General features: G+C 40.8%; 2 long non-coding RNA genes across 3 annotated transcripts in view; one reads left to right on the top strand and one right to left on the bottom strand.

Moving 5' to 3' along the window:
- Positions 1–1130: 1130 nt before the first annotated feature.
- LOC310704825 overlaps positions 1131–18853 on the bottom strand; it is a 74682-nt gene continuing 56959 nt past the window's right edge. For both annotated transcript variants that reach the window (XR_014525050.1, XR_014525051.1), the window contains exon 4: positions 1131–1191. This is a non-coding gene — a long non-coding RNA (uncharacterized lncRNA). The remainder of the gene's footprint in view (positions 1192–18853) is intronic.
- Positions 12901–17568, top strand: LOC310704818. The gene is made up of 4 exons (XR_014525043.1): positions 12901–13155; positions 14821–14968; positions 15848–16475; positions 17065–17568. It is a non-coding gene; the product is annotated as an uncharacterized lncRNA (long non-coding RNA).

The raw sequence follows: 18853 nt of genomic DNA, 5'->3' as shown, positions 1-18853 counted from the left end.
TACATTCAAGTTGACAGTAACACTAATCCTCCATTATCTATTTGATTATCTTCTGCAGAGACTTGCTGTTAACTGCGGGTGACCAAAGCTTCTCAAAATGAAACATTACTGGCTGCTCCTAAGTGTCAAGGAGTCTTAATTTTTTCCCCCTTACTAGATGGGTTTCTCATTCATGCAACCAAGTAATTAAGGGTATTAGAGTCAAAATTGCTTGTAACAGGCCTATTCATCCCCGTTTTCACTTGCGCAATCCAATCTTGATTTCTCATCCCCCACTTTGAACATTTACAGGGCCAGACAAGTGCATTATCTCTGCATCATATTCATTATCAGACTTGACTGGAACAGGTAGCAACATACTGAAGTGCATTTAATGAAACTCACATTTGAATGCATATTTCCAAAGCAAGGAAGTGATTTCTTTTCTAATGCTGTCAAGCCAAGTCAGGCGACAATAGTTTCGGGGATGTGCTACAAAGTCCCAACTGGCATTTTGCTTTCATGTCTCGGAAAAGCATGTTGTTGTTTTTCTTTTTCTTTTTTTGTTTCCTTCTTCACTGATGTCTGCAGTGAGTGAGTCTACTGGTACACTAATTTCCCCCTTCTCCCTCTGTTCCTCTGTGTGTTTGTGTGTGTGTAGCCTCTGTCTAACAGTGTGAAGATGATTAAACTGAATCACAGAGAATAACCACAAGTGGCACAGTGGGAAAACTAGCACGTACAAGAATGTATCACTCATACAATCCCTCTTGTCCTAGTCTTCTATAAACAGCCAGGAGGCAAGTTCATGAAGGCAAATTCACAGGCTCAAAGGTGAGCTTCTAAATTTAGTACAGTGCAGAATTTCTTAACTCTCCTGGGATAATTAGATGTGGATCATAGGCTGTAATGGTAGGTGACTTGGTAGCTTCAACCCTTACTTGCTAGTAAATATTATTAAAGTTTTTAAAAAAATAATAACACAGTGGGCCCTTTAAATTATATGCCTTTTTATTAAACTATAATTACATCTAAATCACAGAAGGTGAACCCATCATCCCTCAGGTGTTGATGCATTTTACACACACACACACAGAGAGAGAGAGAGAGAGAGAGAGAGAGAGAGAGAGAGTTAGCATGGCAAATATCAGGGATGATCAGAGCTGGAGATGAGCAACATCAGGAGGGCTGCATGTTCCCTCATTCCTGATCCTGATAAACAGATAAATAAAGCAAAGGTAAGAAAGGGGGATAAAGGGAAGAGAAGGGAAGAGTTATCTTTGAGTATTGCTAAATGTGTTCATAAAGTTTGTAAAAATGAAACCTAGAAGCTTGCTGAGTAAGTTGCCAGCATGAATGCACCTTGCAAGAAACAGAAATGCTTGTTTTTAAATTACAACTTTATGTGACCTCTGATTATTTGGGGTCCTGATCATGGTGTGGTTAAAAACGTTTGCCCACAATTTCGTTATGAGGAATACCCAAACAATGTAACCCAGGAAGTGTAAAAGATCGTTTCAGATAATACAAATGGCAGGTAGGCTTTACTCATTTTTCCCATTCTCAATTCCCCTTCTAAACAGGCATAGAATTAAAGGTGAGTAAGACAAGGGTTATACTGCAATCTGCACTCTGAAACATATAGGTGTCTTTGAAAATCACAGCCCTCTTTATAGGAATGAAATGAACCTCATGGCGTGGCCTCTCTTTTCAGGAGAGTAACTGATCTACTAATAAATGTCAACCAGCTTTCATTTCATCAACCGATACATAGCCAGGCCAGTCTTATTATTTGCATGCAAAAGGATGAAAATAGAACTAATGAGCTTCATCCACAGAGACCCTTAGCAATGGTGTGTCAAAGATGGCAGCAAGAGAGCCAAACGCTTTCCATTAAGTTCTGTCCTCTTTGGCCATGGAGCTCTTTGCTTTAGCAATCAGAATTTTAATCTTAATGTTGATGTGAGGCTATGTCACCAGCACTGATGCCATGAGCTATAAGTTTCCCCAAATTCAGATAGAATATATTACATCGAAAGGTGTGTTGTTGTTTTTTTAAAAAAGTAAAGAACTCCTGGATGCAAAGTCCAGTCAAAGGCGACTATGGGGTTGCGACGCTCATCTCACTTTCAGGCTGAGGGAGCCGGTGTTTGCCCAAAGACAGCTTTTTGGGTCATGTGTCCAGCATGACTAAACCGCTTCTGGTGCAATGGAAGACTGTGACAGAAACCAGAGCACACAGAAAGGCTGTTTACTTTCCCACCACAGCGGTACCTATTTAGCTACTTGCATGCTTTCAAACTGCTAGGTTGGCAGGAGCTGGGACAGAGCAATGTGAGCTCACCCCGTTGTAGGGATTCGAACCGCCAACCTTCTGATCAGCAAACCCAAGAGGCTCTGTGGTTTAGACCACAGCACCACCCGCACTGTAAAAGATATATTACAGATATATTACATCTATAATAGATGTATAATATTACATCTAGATTACATCTATCTAGCTTTCCTTCTATATTCTCCCACAGCCCACACTACACTGTGAACTGTCAGCAATTAATTGGTCAAACCAAGAAGAGAATTGTGATGAATATGTTGGAAGGGGAAGTTTTTAAGCAGAGTTTGAATGGGCATCTGTCATGGATGCCATAGTTGTGATTCCTGCATTGCAAGGGAGATGGACTAGATGACTCTCAGCATCACTTCCAACTCTACAGTCATATGATTCTGTGTTGTGCAGAGTTACTAGAGATAAATAAGAACCTTTTCTCTCTCTCTTTTGGTAACAAAAGCAGTCAAATGCAAAAGCAGTTGCACAGTGCTCTTGCTTTGCTTCTACCAGTCATCGTCTACTGATCAGTTCAACCCCCTTGTGTACCATGAAATCACAGCTCTTGGAAAAGGCACAATCCCACAGTCAGCAACAGACACAGGGAGGTGTGCTGGGAAACGGTGGGCTGATTTATCCCCACAGGTGACAAGTGTGATATAATGAGGTACTGGAAGGGAGCAAAGCTAAGCTCTGAGCTGCAGGCTGACTCATTCCAGGAGGTCTGTTGCCAATACTAGAGTTTTTCCTTGAATATTAAAAACATCCTTTTGGCTCAAAGGGATAAGGCTTAAATTGTAAGTGCAATTTAGGAGAGGGTCTTCTGTCAGACGGTGTAAAGCCCCAGGCTGTCTCAAAACACGAACACATCTGTACTGTCACCCAATTTACTGTACATTTTGAAATGTACTTAAGTAACTCTCTTTCACTGTAGTGGTTATAACAGTCATTAAACACTCGGCACCGGCACTCCTGTGAGTTTGAAGAGTTGCAGGTTATTACCCAAGGGCCCAGAGCACTGCAATATTCAATAAATTTCCTTTTATTACTACATATAATTCTAAAACATTGGGTCCCTTTATGGGTGAGACAAAAAGTGGCCCTTGTGAGAATTAAAATAAACAAGTCCTCATATTACATTGTAATCAAACCACCTGAATGTAACAAGTCAGTTCCTTTTACATTATAAAGAGGAGGTATCTTCAATCTGTTTTTTGTTCATCATTTGCCAGCGTAGTCTTTCGTATGCCTCACTCCCCATGTGTAGCGGAAAGTTTAGGAAGATCATTTAAAAAATCTGTTTCCATAAGAAGGTGTCTTATGGAACTAAGGTGTCTTTTCGGTTACGGTCAGTGATGTGGTTCACAGAAGGACCCAATGGCCACCATTGCAGGGTGTCTGAAATGGGGAACTGCAACCTGTAGCTATAATTACAGTGGTGCCTCACAAGACGAATGCCTTGCAAGACAAAAAACTCGCTAGACGAAAGGTTTTTCCGTTTTCGATTTGCCTCACAAGACGAATTTCCCCTATGGGCTTGCTTCGCAAGACGAAAACGTCTCGCGACTTTGTTTTCTTTGTCTAAAAACAAAGACATGTTTTGTTTATAAAGTTAGTTTATTTTCCCTTCAATTTTTGAACTGCTCTTTACAGTATGTCTGACTTTAAAGAGCAGTTAATAAACTGTTGTTGTACCAAATTTGGCTTTGTTTGGACTTTTTTTGACCATAGGAACGCATTAATTGATTTTCAATGCATTCCTATGGGATTTCGTGCTTCGCAAGACGAAAAATTCGCTAGACGACAAAAATTGCGGAACGAATTAATTTCATCTTGCGGGGCACCACTGTATTGGTAGAGGCAGAGCAGAGCTTAATCAGCACCACGGATAGGGATGTAAGAAGACTGAGATTTCCATTCAGGTCTGTACCTCCAGTCCACATGGATTCCATTCTGTTGCAGTTTCCATTCTGCTACATTATTTGTCACACTGTCTGCTGATTAATGTAACTTATATATTCTTATTCTTATTATTTCAATTTATATTCCACATATCTTCCCGACGAAGCACAGGGCAACAAAAGCATCCATAATAAAATAATTACAGTGGTACCTCAGGTTACATATGCTTCAGGTTTCAGACTCTGCTAACCCAGAAATATTACCTCGGGTTAAGAACTTTGCTTCAGGATGAGAACAGAAATCGTGCTCCGGCGGCGCTGCAGCAGCAGGAGGCCCCATTAGATAAAGTGATGCTTCAGGTTAAGAACAGTTTCATGTTAAGAACGGACCTCCGGAACAAATTAAGTACTTAACCCGAGGTACCACTGTACGTAAAAAACATTATAAAACAGTTAAAAACATTATCTCATCCAATGATCTCAGAGCTGTCAGGGAAGTGCTTTTCAGCAACCAAATGTCTGAGTAAACAGGAATGCTTTAAAATTCATTCTGAAAATCAACAATGAATGAGACAGATGTACCTAACAAGGGAGGGCATTCCACAGATGGGGAACTACTACTGAAAAGGCCAAGCCACAGGTCAGTGTCAACCGGGCAACACCTGATGGTGGCACCACCAACCACGATTCACCTACCGACCATAGGGTCCAAGATAGTTGATATCAGGAAATGTCCTCTTTTAAGTACGTGGCTCACAAGCTTCATATGCTACACTGGATGTCTTGAATTTGGTCAGATAGCACACTGGCAGTCAGTGCATTCAGGATTGGTGATGCACTGTCTCATTGCGCTGCCCCATCTTACCAGCCTAGCAGCCACATTCTGCATTAGTTCTAGACCATCTTCAAGGGCAGCCCCACATATAGTACATTGCAGTAGTCAAGACAAGAGGTCATCAGAGCTTGCACAACTGAAGCCAGACTATACTGGTTCAGGAATGGCCATAGCTGGCAAATCAGCCTAAGCTGGGCAAAGGATTCCTAGATACAGAAACCACTTCAGGCTCTAGTAAAAAGTTGGAACCTAGGAGTACTCCCATACTATGAACCTTCAAGGTGAGTGCAGCCCCTCTCAGAACAAGTCATAATTCCCAGACACAGGAACTGCCCACCCACAGCACTTCCATCTAACTGGGATTCAGCCTCATGTAGTTGTCTCCATCCGGACTACCTCTGCTTAAAGACCCCTTTCCAACGCCTTCACGGCCTCTCCTAATTCTGATGGAACGGAGAGATAGAGCTGTATGTGATCAGCATAGCGACGACACCATGCTCCAAATCCCATAATGACAGCTCCCAATGGGTTCATATAGATTTCAAATAGCTAAGGAGACAGAATAGACCCTTGTGGGACCCCAGAGCTCCAAAAGCATGTAGAGCCAAGCAACCATATCCTGGTGCTACTTTTGGATAGTGACCCTGCAGGTAGAAGTGGAACCACTGAAATACAGGACCTCCCACCTCACTGAATTGCTCCAGAAGAACACCATAGACAATGGCGTTGATGGTGTCAAAAGCCACTGAAATGTAAACTGGAACCAACAGTGTTGCACTTTCCCTGTTGCTCTCTTCTGATGGCCACCCGTTGGGGTGACCAAGGATGTTTTGTTGCCCAAACAAGGCCAGAATGAATCTAGATTATCTGCTTTCTGCAGGTATATCTGCAGCTGGCTGCAGCCACTACCCTCTCAGTCACTTTCCCCAGGAAGGGAGTATTTGCGACTGAACAATAATTTCCTAAAATGTCTGGAGTTAGGGAAGACCTCTTCAAGAGGGTCACACACTACCACCTCTTTCGTGGTAAGGTGCGTCTCTTTTTGTGGCATTTGGAGGAGGAGAGACCTGGTGGCTGTGGCTATTGGCAATAGTTTTTAATGTGTTTTTAAGGATTGTGTTATTTCATGAATTTTATGTAAACCATCCTGTGGGTTGTGAAAAGGGAGGTATATTAATTTTCTAATTTCACACTTTTTCCAGCAAGCAGATTCCACTGCAATTTCCCAGGCACCAGCTTTCATGTGTTTAAAAGCAGACTGTAATAGAGTCGGTCCCTCCCTGCCCCCATTTCTTTCCCTGCAAGCCATTGCAACTCTGCTGAATTTGATTTACTAAAGACATCTAGGGTTTCTGAACAGCTTCTTATATGAGATAAGTGGATTCTCCTCAGGGATGCCCTCTAATATAGATATTGTTGTTAAGAAGTTCAGTGGGAGATAATCCTTGGTGCTCATAATTCTCTGAAAAGATATTGTGACTTGTCGGAGAGACTTGACCTGAAGCTGAGGAATGTGCTGTGAATCATCAAAACAGATCTATAGATTAATAAAAGGAAACGAAAAGTAGCACTCTGTAGAGGAAAGGAAATGAAGTGACTAAATGTATGTGCTGCCACAAAACTGGACTTCTCAGCTGATTAGAGAAGTCAAATCTGATATATCATCTGCATCTTAATGGGTTAATCACTCTATTAATGGTCAATTAAATTTTCACATTACAAAATCCTCAATGTTGGTATTTCTTTACAATACTGACAAGAATGTGAGATAACTTAGTAAATAAAAACTGTCACTCATCGACAGAAGCAGAGGAATCCTTAAGGTACTTTTGTTTTTGTTTTTTAGCTCTTTTCCCTTATAACACTAGAAGAAAAATTGTCTCCCCAAAAAACAACAACCGGGTATTTGGAGAGGCAACAGCTCCATCTGGTGTCTGTGATTAATATAAATCAAACTAAAATCTTAAATTCGATTGAGAATATAGGCCACATTTTGGCTACATACTATCAGAACCTTTATAGTCTGAGAATCCAATGGGGGGGGGACCATCATCATCATCACCATTTTTTATTTGTATGCCACCTTTCCACAGTTAAAAACAATGCTCAAGTCGGCTTACAACATGACAAGATTTACACACAGTGGTACCTCGGGTTACAAACGCTTCAGGTTACAGACTCTGCTAACCCAGAACTAGTACCTCGGGTTAAGAACTTTGATTCAGGATGAGAACAGAAATCGCATGGTGGTGGCACGGCGGCAGCGGGAGGCCCCATTAGCTAAAGTGGTACCTCAGGTTAAGAACAGTTTCAGGTTAAGAACGGACCTCCAGAACGAATTAAGTTCTTTTTTTAAAAAAAATAATTTTTGTTAACCGACCAATCAAATCAAATCACATCACATAAATTCCGAATTAAAAAGCTGAATTTTAATTTTTTTGTTGGGGGACCAATATTTCAAGTTCCTAAGGGGATTCCAATCATCTTCTTGCTGCTGCGTTAATATCCACAAATCTGTCCAAATAATGTTCATAATTCTATCCAGTCCTATCTTGCTGTTCCCACATCTCATCTTATTCATATATTTTTCTTTTTTCTTTGTGATCTCTTCTGATAATCTCCTAAAGCAGGTAAACACCAGTTATAATCCTGTGTGAATTTTTCCGTTCGTCCAATCACCATATTGAGATAGTTTCCACATATCATCACTTCCATAAATAAAAGCACTCTTTCCATCGCAAATCTGTCGCCTTCTTTAGTCCCTCTGAGGAGGCTCGCCCACAATATGAAAACAGATCCATTCCTCCTCCCAGACATAAGTCTTTCGACAGAACTTGCCAAAATGGAGACACTGTTTTTTACTGCGTCATCCCAAAGCTCTTATACTTTCCACGATCTCCTTAAAACATGCTTTTGGTTAGAAAATTATTTCCACACAGTCTTAAATCATCAGCTTAGGTCATTTAAGCGGCATTTCTGACTTGGGGGGGGGGATTCTTGGTTAATGACATAGAGAAAAGAAAGAAAAGTCCCCCCCCCATCCAGTCCCATTGCCGGCATACCGAGCCTTGGTGTGTCTTCTCATGATATATTCCTGTTTATCCAACCCGTCTTCTTTCTCAGAGATCTCTTCAATTAGCAGTCTTTACTCCCCATTCTTCCTTGAAATGTGTGCATTAGCTTCCTCCTAATTGTTTCTTTTGAAGTTGCTGCAGCTAGAGGCGCGAATCAGAGACAGTGTCCAGGAGATCTGGTCCACACAAGGGCTTTCTGCCTAGTGCCCCCACCCCCTCGAGTTTGGGGGTGGTATAGGGCACAGCAGGCAAGGGCAGTCCCCCCCACTCGCTTGGGGAGGCGGGAGGCTGCTTACTCCCATCACAGCCTCTTAATTACCTCGTGTGGGTCAGAGAGATGTTATTGTCGGCCATCTTCCAATGCGCCCCTAGTGGCCCCCCCAGAACGAATTAAGTTCTCAACCCGAGGTACCACTGTATTTACAAAAGCCATAAACAATAAATAAACCACATCAAAAAAAGACACAACCAAATGGAAAACAAAGAATACAGCATTAATATCACAGTTTAAAATGACATACGTAAAAAAATGACAGCAATTTAAACAAAAAACAAAACAAAACAGAGCCCTCTCTGCCCAGGAGCAGCAGTGGCAGCAGTCCTTTATAGAGCTCATCAGGCCCCACCCTGGGTCAGGTGGTGAGTGGCAGGCTTGGGGCCCTCAGGTGCTGAGCAGGGGAGTCCTCCTCCTGTGGTTTTTTGGATGGTGACACGATGGCTATGCTTGCAAACGCATGGAAGGAAATAACAGGAAAACCTGCTACAGTAGAATTGCTAACAGGCTTTTAGAGATAAACAGAAAAATCTCAAGGAACTTGGGTATCTAGAGGAATTTCATAATTTTTTAAAAATCCAATTTACACTACCAATTTTAACTGTATGCACGTGTTCTGCAAACTTGGAGTAAGATTTATTCTTGCAGTGTGAAAACTTGGCAGGACCACCAAGCTACCTGAAGGAGCGTCTCCATCCCCACTGTTCAGCCCAGACAATGAGGTCCAGCTCCGAGGGCCTTCTGGTGGTTCCCTCACTGCAATAAGTGAGGTTGCAGGGAACCAGGCAGAGGGCCTTCTCAGTAGTGGCACCCACTCTGTGAAATGCCCTCCCATTAGATGTCAAGGAAATAATATTCAAGGAAATAAACAACTAGCTGACTTTTAGAAGACATCTGAAGGCAGCCCTGTTTAGGGAAGTTTTTAATGTCTGATGTTTTATCATGTTTTTAAAACTCTGTTGGAAGCTGCCCAGACAGATGGGCAGGGTATAAATAAATCATTATTATCATCATTATTATCATTGGGATGTGCATATATTGGAATGCATAGCAAGAGGAAGAGAATTACATAAGCTGCCAGTTTCATGCAGGGTTAGGGAACTAGTGGCCTTACAGACTCCAACTCCCAACAGCCCTGGCCAGTACAGCTAATGGTCAGAGGGTGCATGCAAACATGGGGGACATTGTGTTACATTTCTTCACTTGTTTACTATTCTGCATGTCTTAACGAACTGTGTCATTCTGCTTTATGGGTGTAGTGGGGTGATGTTACAAACCTGTTGGCAGGTGGAATGACCTATGACAAAGGTAGTCTTATTCAACTACAGGAAAAGAGAGTCCCAATGAAATCAGCAATCAGCAAGGGCATCATCTGATGTGACTGTACTGGGAGTGATGCTGTGCATTTAGGCATGATGGCCAATGATAAAGGCATGTTTGGAATGGGATCCAAAGCATATGACAGCGGGCAAACAAACACATTTCCTCATATTGCCGAAAAGATTCCAGTTTTTGCTTCGCTAAGAAAAACAAGCATCATGTAATTTCTGTTCTGAACTTCTGAATTTCTGTTCTGTTCTTCTGTTCTGAATTTCTGTTCTTAGAGAAGATGGGAATAGAAAGAGGACTTGGGCTTGCTTTCTTATGTAAGATTAATGGAAGCAGACCACCCTTCCCCCCCAAAAAGCAGCTATTTTTTTTAAAAAAAACAACCTCTCATTCTTGAGGACACTTAAAACCTTAAAACACTTCAAATGAGTCCACTGAAAACTTATGACAAGGTCAGTGAAAAGTCTTGATACAAGTTTATGTCTCTGCATAAGATTTGAAATGCCTGCGTTGTATTCCATCTACCGTAGATGTATTTCAAAGCAGAATAACATGCTTGTATGACTAAAGAGATATTTTAGTTGCCCTGTTTGAAATGCTCAATTATTAAAAAGAAAACTTAAATATGGAAATGAAATGCCCTCTCACTAAACAGACACTTCCTTTTCTTTGAATACGGTATATTATATAATATGCAGCAGACATAAGCTGTTGACACTTCATGTTGACTTATAATATAATGTGTTAAATAATGTATATTATGTGGGTACAAGTTCTGGCAAAAAAAAAAAATAGCCATCTTTAGATATTTATTTAGATTTACAGGCGCAATAAATCTTCTCCAGGAAATTCATGCCATCACTCATGCATTAACATGTCACCTTGAGTAATACGGTTCACAGACATAATTTCAAATCTTTTCTGTGTAAAGTTGATTGAATAATGCAAGAGGATGGCATGGCCCCTTTGATTTGTAGGTTGCACCACTGCTGAAATGGTTTTGACCACAAATAACCAGTTCAATTAACCACAATGCGACTTCCCTTTTGGGATTAGTTCTAATGCAAACCTCCAAATACTTTAGCAATAAGAGGGGCATGTTCTTCATATCTGCAGGAAGACGGACAATCAAAATACTTACTGCTGCAAATATGATGAGGCAGTTATGGACCACGTCCTATATTAGAAACATTGATTCCACTTCACTAAACAGCTTGCTGTTTCCAGCTCTTTCTCATCCTTTACTACTAACTTCTTCTTTTACTGTCAAGACTATCAGAAACAGCATATTTGTCACATAATTGAAAAATGGCTATCTTGCTTCTCGGGTCTTCCTTTAATGTAGGTACCCTATGTGATATGCAAAATGTATTCTACCTAACCCACTTGAACATTAAATCTACTCTTCTCTTGTCTGCATCTATCTTCACAGTGCTAGAAACACTTAGATGTTGTGTGAAAAAGGAAACAAAGGTGGACTAGGAATCATTTGTGTAATACAGTCATAGAGGCAGAAGAGTTAATCTTGATCGTTCCTCTTGAAAAAAGAAGAATACAGTAATGAGCTCCATGAATGCCAGGTGGTTACAGCCAGCAAGGAAATGCCATTTTCCTGCATTTAAAATATCCAACTTCACTGATGCCTGTGCTTATCACTTTCACATGTCCCCATGGTCACTGTAGCCAGGTAATAGGTATGCACGACAAAGAGATAAAAGTAATTGGAAGACATCAAAAGCAGGACACCAGCTAGGTTCAGTTTGTGCAAGGTTTAGGAAAGTATGGATTGGGTAAGTTCACCTGAAAATGCAAACTGGATCAAATTTATCTCCCATGGCCTGAAGACACAGCAGTTGTAAGGAGCTGTAAGGAGCTGTAAGGAGCAGACAGATCCCATAATACCCTCAACTCAGAGGTGTCACGCTGATGAGAGAGTCTCCCTTCCCGTGTTCACATAATAAGTTAATTCAAGATGTGATGTTCACAAGCTGGAAACAGAACCTGTGAGGCACAAAGCACAATGGAGATCCTGTAAGGAGCTTTGTAGTCATTGTGAGAGAAGAAATCAAAACAGACACTTTCTTCCACGCACTAGGAAATAAAATACAATATAAAATATGTCCCTCAGCTGAGAAAGGGTAAATGGCTTGTCAAGAAAGAAAGAAACCTGAGTTGTGCAAAGCAGTTTTCTTGTAATTCTGTTTCTTCTCAGTTTATGGCTGCCTGCCACCACCTACCAAATCTGCAATGAACAATCATGCAAAGCAAAAGTGATTGTTTTGCATTCCCGTAGCTGCAGTGAAAGCCACAGCACATACAGTTGAGAGCCAATATGATGCATCTATGTAGAAAATGTCACATGACACCTTGGTCTGAAGCTGACAGAGCAGGGAGGGTTTTAAATAAAAAACAAAACAAAACATTAAAATGCCTTTCATCAATTAGATAGCAGAGCAATGTTCCACAATGGGGGCAGCCTTCTCTGCCATAGTGCTTCCCTGTGTTTAGATCCACCCCTATAAAGGGGAGGTGTGCTTGCTAGTAAACAGAATGAATAATTATAGGAGATAGTCAGTCCATGAATACAGACAGAGACAGATTGTAACTCCACATGTGAGAAGTCATAAAAACAGCAAAGACAGACAAAAAATGAGGATCAACCCACACCACAGAATCATTGGAGGTGTGTTAATTCTGGAACAAAATACTGTAGTAATTTAGTACTGGGAAAAGACGACAAAGATTTTGGACTCCCAAAAACAAATTTACATTCAATGAATACCTCACACTGCGGGAATAGAACGCCACAAAACAACTCCATACCTCCAAGGGGGAAGACGGACGCGGGTCATAACCTAACACCCACCCTGGAAAAAATGTTTAGGATTCACACCCACATTTTAGGTCAAAGGGACTTGAAGTGCTCCATCAGATCACAGCAACGAGATGTTAATGTGCACAGACTACACAGTAATCCAAAACAAACTTTTTTTTAAAGAAAAAGTAATAATATAAAATTTATATTAAATTTATATCAAGTGATATAAGTTTTAAAGCCTTCTTATCAAAAAGTAGGACTTCTGGTGAAAGGAAGGGTGCAGCACCTGTCAATTTTTGTGGGTGTTGTAGGGCGGTCCCTATATTCTTCTGGCATTTTCTAAAACAAACAAATAAAACAAATGCATAATTGCCTATTCATCTTATGTGCTTACAGAGATCATGTGTACATACACCCTGATACAAATTCAGGAACAAAATGTTCAGGCAGATAGTGAAGGCTGGGAGAAGAGTGAGAAAACAAAAGGCCGCATTGGTTGGGCAAATTGTACCAGTTTCACAGCAGCCAATAATTTACCCAGCACATCAAGAACCAAGGCAATTATTTGGGGCTTTATGAAGAAGAAGAATTGTGTAAACCTTTCAGTTTTGTATGACATGTGAGTATATCTGCATAACTGTAGATTCCTAGCTGTGCTAATCAGTTTATGGGGCTTTACATGTCTGGTGCCTGCCAGATTTTGGGGGCTGCATCTCATACCAGGCCCAGCTAGCATGGAAGGCACTAGGTTGGCAAACTCTGTTTTATGGTTTTATGAGAGCCAGTGTGGTGTAGTGGTTAAGAGCGGTAGATTCGTAATCTGGTGAACCGGGTTTGCTTTCCCGCTCCTCCACATGCAGCTGCTGGGTGCCCTTGGGCTAGTCATGCTTCTCTGACGTCTCTCAGCCTCATTCACCTCACAGAGTGTTTGTTGTGGGGGAGGAAGGAAAAGGAAAATGTTAGCCGCTTTGAGACTCCTTAGGGTAGTGATAAAGTGGGATATTGAATCCAAACTCTTCTTCTTCTTCTTCTATGGTATATTTATCTGGACGCTGCCAGACCAAATTTTCACCCAGGTGTGTCCTTATTCTATAGCAGCATGTAATTTCTCATAACCTTATTTAGGGAAAGAACAGTGATATATAAGCAGACACTGAGCAGACTGAAATTATATTCTTTTTCCCCCAAGGACAATGTTTGCAAAATTTGTTTATTAGCTGCAAATGCAGAGTAATTGAATTTTGCTTTCCGGTTCCACGTAGCCGTCATCCATTAGTCATGCTCAATTAAAGACATATGTATTTCATATTGTCAGATATCTCTTAGGCCATAGCTTGCATAGCATTGTGCAATAGCACATCTGTCTCTTCACCAGGTTTGGAAATTATTATTTCTACAGCAGAACAAAACACATTCTCTTTGCCTATGGCTTTTGCAAGATATTTTGTCTTTTCCTCCATTTTTGGATTTTAATATCTATCTTTCTTGGAGCTACTTCATCTTTGTATCATTGCAGCAAGCCATGTGATCTTCATTGTATGTTCAGCAAGTGGCATAAATATGTTTTAAGATAATTGTGGCCCGGCCCGCCCCCCATTGCTGAATCGTAATACTAAGATGCTAGTTAGCAATTGCAAGTTGTTTCTTCCACATCCAGACACACATATGACTTCATTTCCCTTTTAACATTTGCATTGGGGTTAAATTATTTGGCATCAATCACATTTTTCAATTAAGTTCTGTGTCATTATCTGGCAGGACGATGGGAAGGGGGGGAAGGATCCTGGCAAGGGGGACAGCTGGGAATGGGACATACCAGGGGAAGCAGGGGATGGGCAAGAAAGTACTCACAGGATGATGGAAGATAGCAAGGGGATGGAGGTTAATGCACAAGAACCAGAGCACCAGGACCCATCACCAGAGTCCGAAGGGCCCCTGTCTCCACGATCACGACAGGCTCTGAGGTGTAAGGAGCAGTGGGAGTGGTGCTCCAGGAGGCTGAGGCAGGCAAGGGCCCACAGCCCAGCTCCCTAGCTGGCCAGGTGGGGCTCACTAGTTCTGGGAGGTGGTGTGTGATTCCTCAGCTGGAGTAGGCTTGGAACAGGTGAGGGTCATATGCCTCGCCAAGCCCAGGTGCTGCAATCAGCAAAGTACAAAACAGAGTAAGAGCTGAGGTGCTGGGTCTGCTCAGCTGCCCATATTGATGAACCTTGACTTGGGTTCTCCTGGATCTCTATGGGACTTGTGCTTTGGCTCTGGACTATATCATAACGTGGAATTTCAGACTTGTCTACTAGCCTTGGACTGTGTTTCCAGACCTTTGGATTTTGGACTCTGCTTGTGTGGATTGACCCTCAGGCTTTGAACTTGGACTTCGCATACTGACTTGCTGCCAGGTAGGCCAGGGGTTCAGGACAGACTGCATCATTTGGGTAAGTGTTATTTCCTTTTAGAAAATAATTCATTTCCTTTGGCAATGGAACATCTTAATGACTGTTATTCAGTGGGCTGTTTAAAATATTTATTGAATTTATTCCTTTCATAATTTTTGTTTACATATTTCTATATGGAACAAGAATATATTGTGTAGAATTTGCTGGGAGTACAGTCAGTTCACATTTTTCTAGCATACTGTCTCTTTCCATTTAATCAATTTCACCCAGAGTTTCCAGTAATCAATACCAATTTATTTTTAAGACCTTTTGTTTAACCAATGTATTCACCCACTTGATGTCTTGCACTCTGATCCTAAGAATATTTAATGGAAGTTTATCTTCTCCTTGAATTAGTCTAAATATATATTGATAACTCCGCCACTGGGTATAATTCTTCCCACTGCCTTTCTCCCCATATTTACTACATCACTAAATAATTTTACCGTTATGCAAATTATAAAAAGCAGCAAGCATCCTTCATTGGTTTTCTCCCATTGCAATTATGGCAACCTCCTTCTCTCTCTCTCTCGCCTAATCTTCTCATACCTCAGTCCTTTTCTCTCTGCCTAAAATTCCACTCCCTGGGCCCATACGTTCAGTCCGTATGCTTATTAATGATAGTCTTGTTTTTTAACGTCTGTTGACAAATTACATAAAAACTGTGGTTTAGAAATTAGCATAAAAGTAAAATACCTGGGTATATGGCTCACACACAAAAAATAATCTATTTCAGGATAACTATGTTAAGATTTGGAAGGAGATAAAAAAAGAATTTAGAGATTTGGAACAGATTAAACATCTCCTTTTGGGGAAGAATATCTACAATAAAGATGAATGTGCTCCCAAGAATGATATTTTTGTTTCAATCAATTCCAGTGATTGAGGGACCAAGCTGTTTCAGAGATTGGCAGAGGACACCTGAAGATTTATTTGGCAAGGGGGAGAACCCAAGATCAAGCACAAACTATTAATTGATGTTAAAGAGAAACTGTATGAGGCAGCTTGTCTCTCCTGGATCCGGGAATGGTTGATGCTACAAAACACTGATTTGCTGGATCTGGAAGGATTCGATAATCAGTACGGTTGGCACACTTATCTAGGTTATGAAAAGGTTAAAGTTCACAAAGGCTTCTTGAACCATATGGTTAGAAAATCGCTATACCTGCTTTGGGCTAAGTATAAGGACTTGTTAGAACCCAAAACGCCATGGTGGTTATCCCTGATAGAAGCATTCTCGGTAAAGGGGGAAAAAAGAGAGGCAATTGGGCAACTTACAAAGATTTATTGGAAGAGAGGGAAAATAGGCTAGAACTAAAAAAAACTGAAGAAATTTGAACCCATTTAACAGACTGGTTACAATATTTCCAGCTAAACGAGACATTCCAAAAAGACAAACAGAATAGCTTTTCCACGGAATTATCAAGACTCGAGAAAGATCTAATTCAAACAAAACAAAAAAAACCCACCACATTCTAAAATGTACAGACTCCTCCTAGACATAGCTGTCAACTTACAGATTTGAAAATAAGGGACCAGCAGCCTTGAAAATAAGGGACCAGCAGCCTCACCTGTTCCAGGCACTCCAGTCTTCCTGTCCTCCTGCAGTCTGGTCAAACTCATGCTGGGTAGCTTCGAGAACACTGTCCAACCAACTTTGTAACCAGAGGTTCAACTGAATAGAATCTGAATCACATGCACCACAAGGCCTATGCAGCCTCAACTTAAGATGGCTCCCCGGCCTGGCTTTGCACTGCAAAGTTTCCAGCAGCACGTGCAACAAAATGGCGTCCAGCATTCAAAAAACCCCTCAGCTTGCATTAACTAGCCACACACAAGGCATGCAAGCTCCACCCCCCCAGTCGTTATTAGACTTCTTATTGGGTGAGCAACACAGCCAAGCAACACAGTTGGAGCCTCCCTCCTTCCTGGCCGGCCGGCAGGGAGGGAGGGAGAGGAGCTGCTTTCTTTGAAATTTAAGGGACATCATTTAAGGGACATCCATCAATAAGGGGCAGCAGCTGGACATGGTGCTGGAATAAGGGACTGTCCCTTCAAATAAGGGACACTTGACAGCTATGCTTCTAGACTGGGAGGTCAAGGAGGAAGAAGTAAAATGGTCCAATGGGCCAAAGATTTTGGTTACAATATCCAAATGTAAGCTTGGGAAACATTATGGAGGGAGGACCTGAAATTCACTGCGTGCAATGACCTGAAAGAGAATTTCATGAAAATACTTTACCGATGGTACCTAACACCTGTAAAACTGGCCAAAATGTATAAAACCAGGTCAAGCATTTGCTGGAGATGCAGAGAGGCAGAAGACACAATGATCCACATGTTGTGGAACTGTAAAAAAAAAAGAAGAAAATTCTGGGATATAATATATAATGAGCTTAAGAAAATGCTTCAGTTTTCCTTCTCCAAAAAACCTGAGGCCTTTCTGCTGGGTATAATGAGTAATGAAATTCTAAAAAATCTAAGGAGAATTTTTATGTATGCAATAGAATTTTTTTTGTAAAAGGATGTTTTGTAAAATGATTTTTGTACAAATTCTTGTAAAAGAATTTTGTAAAATTCTTCTTCAATTAAAAGAAGAATTTTAATTGTAAAAGGATGGAAAGGAGCTTCCATCCCTACCAAATTGGATGGGCAGAGCTAGCAAAAATGACAGCAAAATTGATACAGAACAAACATTTAATAGAGTGGGATATTTACAGAGTATACTTAAAAGAACATTGTGAAAATCTAAATTCTTTGGCAGGCCTGGATTGACTTCTGCATGAAATTAAGGAATTTTACAAAACCAATATAACTGAAACCACCTAGGAGAGACAACGTAGTCGGGAATGTAATTTAGGAACCACATTGCGGTGATCGGAAGTCATGGTGGAATTTGTTATGTGTGAATCAAATTATTTTTATTATGGTAATATGTATTTATTTTGGATTGTTTTTGTTGGTGGTTTTGTTTTTTTAAAAAATAAAGCATTTTAAAAATTAAAAAAGACAATGTTTAACAAAAGCAGAAGGTAGAAGATGAAGATAGAAGATATCACCTCTTCTTTCTTCGTCAGTCATGAACAAAACCTCAGTTACTACATTGCCAGCCTTTGGGGGCAGTTTTGGAGCTGCATGGTGTGAAAAAGTGGTTTTTGTTCTAGCCTGCTCACAGCTTTAGCCACCATGTGAAAGTAAAGTCAGTAGTGTCCAGAGTGGACTATTAGGAATAATGAAGTGATTGTGCAGATGTCTGCATTGAGGCAGGTGGTCAATGCCAACTTTGTTGAATTCTGCCAACATTAATCATATGCATAATCATTGTATTGTGGCACCCAGGATTTTACCCATTGTTCACTACCTGATCTACAATGCCTATTTCATATGAATTGCAATGTGTATCTTTCCTAATGTTTTTATCGGCAAATCATCTCCAACGCCAATTGTTGCTTCAAAAGGCAGTGGCAAGGCACATCCTGGGCTGGGCATTCTTGTTGTTCTGCAACCCTGTTTATACTTTTGAATCAGTAATGGCAGTAATGAAAACTGTCACTCTTTGTTTCAAAGCAACATTGGCTACTGTTTAATATTCTGCAGCTGGACACAGTTTCATCCAAGGTCACAACTGCAATGATGTCAGCTGGATTATTAAAAAGTGCAATAATTTATCCCTCGTTTCCATTACGAATGTGCTTTGCATACTGCTGGTCTTGAGGTGGGGGAGGTTGTGTACTCAAAACAACAAGATAAACCCACTTAGTATGCTATAATTAAAATTAAAAGATACAGCACTGCAATGCACACTTTTCAGTGTATCTCATATCATGGTTTTTGCGATGGCTGCAGGATCAGTATGGTACAACATACTGTAAACACAATTTTTTA

This window comes from Podarcis liolepis (assembly GCF_965112155.1).
Source record: "Podarcis liolepis genome assembly, chromosome: 4".
Taxonomy (NCBI): domain Eukaryota; kingdom Metazoa; phylum Chordata; class Lepidosauria; order Squamata; family Lacertidae; genus Podarcis; species Podarcis liolepis.
This window is presented reverse-complemented; position numbering and strand designations above follow the sequence as displayed.